Genomic DNA, 1774 nt, shown 5'->3' with positions numbered 1-1774 from the left:
GTTCCTGGTGGTTCCAAGGTTCCTGATGGTTCTGATGGTTCTAAGGTTTCTGGTGGTTCCTGGTGGTTCCTGGTGGTTCTAAGGTTCTTGATGTTCCTTTGCCGTCAAAGCAGATTATTTATTTTTTTTGATCGAAAGGTAAACGTAGCTCTAAACTGAAGGAGACGAGAGGGAACTAATGTTGGTTCCCTCATCAGAACAGTTTTATTTGTATTATTGCTATTATTATTGTTGGTGCAGTGTGGACCCTCTGAAGATGTGAACGGGTTCTGGTGGTTCTGGTGGTTCTGGGTATCAGGGTACTATCCTGTCGGGCTGTTGAAGCCATAATCTCTATTTTACATCTTACAACTTTGAAGGGAACGTCTTGCAGAACCCATTGCGCTGCTGCTTCTCCTATTCCTTCCAGGTTCTCCTCCCAGGTTCTCCTTCAGGGTTCTCCTAGTCCTTCAGTTTCCTGTTAGTCCTGCAGGTCCTAAAGGGTTCCTGTAGGGTTCAGGTTCCTGATGGTTTCAGGTTCCCCTGGATTCCAGCAGAGCGATGTGTTCTGCAGAGGTTCTTCAGTATTTCGCGGTACAGAGTGATGAAGGAATCCGTACTGAGGGTTACAGACAGAAGCTGTTTACTGTTTGTTTCTCATGTTTGTTGACAGTATTTTTGTGTTGACAGTATTGTTGTTTGGTTGACAGTATTATTGTTTTGTTGACAGTATTATTGTTTTGTTGACAGTATTGTTTTGTTGACAGTATTGTTGTTTTGCACAGATATTAAGCACTTCTGTTGTTATTGACGACGATGTTTCTATGCAGATGAACCAAAGTGTGGAAGCACATTTCCTGTCTGTATGTTTTATAACCCGACCAAATATTAAACACTTATTATTATTATTGTTGTTGTTTGTTTGTTATTAGAAGTCTAGTAGAAGTGAACAAATCTGAAGTTACCTACTGTAACTCCAGCTTCTATGAGTAATGGCGTAGCCCTCTAACCCTATCGCTATTGGGTAATCCCCTGCGCCCCCGCGCAGCACTGAAACACTTGTAGTCCACGTCCACCCGCAAGGTGGGCCCCACCCTCGGGCTCCCTTCCATTATAAATAGGAAGGAGGCCCGACAATCTGCTCCCATACAAAATAACTTTTCTTCAGCTATTCGTGGAGCCAGTGGGGCCCAGCGCTTAGAGGGCTACGCCAATACTCATAGAAGCTGGAGTTACAGTAGGTAACCTCAGTTCTATCTCGTATATGGCTTCGCCCTCTAAGGCTATCGCTATTGAGTTAAGGGCGAAGCATGATGTAGTCTGCACCCCACTGGATCCGCCCGGCACTAGAAGCACAGACACACCTGCTCAATAACACCCCATGCCTGTTGTGCCATGCGTAATGGAGCATAACCGTCCCTGGAACATAGCAAGACATGAATATTCTCCATGAGGGGACGAAGGCTGGGAACAATACATACCTGCCGCTGTGAGAAAGTAGAGATGAAGGTCATACTTTGCCCAGTGACAAAAGAGGGGGAACAGCAGCTCTCTGCGTGCAGACAGGAGAGCGCACAGCTGGATCCCTGACGTCTCTCACTCTGACAGGACACTCAGTACAGGGTGTGTCAGAGAGGAATGAGAGACATCTCTCAAATACAATTGAATCAATGAACAGGGGGAAGACCAAGATGCAGCAGTGCAAATGTCTTCCACTGACATTCCTCCGTGCCAAGCCGTGGAGGAGGACATTCCTCTGGTGGAGAGCGCTCTGATGTTCTCCGGGGGCTCCACC

The 1774-nt window shown here is 46.5% G+C and overlaps 2 protein-coding genes across 2 annotated transcripts in view; both read left to right on the top strand.

The window, feature by feature from the left end:
• Positions 1–887, top strand: part of LOC104965944 (rho GTPase-activating protein SYDE1-like) — a 3411-nt gene extending 2524 nt beyond the window's left edge. Inside the window, exon 4 of the mRNA XM_010795017.1 lies at positions 19–887. The gene's annotated coding sequence lies outside the window, so the exon portion shown is untranslated. The remainder of the gene's footprint in view (positions 1–18) is intronic.
• The window catches only part of LOC104965963 (gamma-aminobutyric acid receptor subunit alpha-6-like), a 599227-nt gene that overhangs the window by 47870 nt on the left and 549583 nt on the right, over positions 1–1774 (top strand). The gene's annotated exons all lie outside the window — the stretch shown is intronic.

Source organism: Notothenia coriiceps, unplaced genomic scaffold (assembly GCF_000735185.1).
Source record: "Notothenia coriiceps isolate Sejong01 unplaced genomic scaffold, NC01 NC01_scaffold00037246, whole genome shotgun sequence".
Taxonomy (NCBI): domain Eukaryota; kingdom Metazoa; phylum Chordata; class Actinopteri; order Perciformes; family Nototheniidae; genus Notothenia; species Notothenia coriiceps.
The sequence above is the reverse complement of the archived record's forward strand: the minus strand, read 5'-3'. Positions and strand labels throughout refer to the sequence as shown.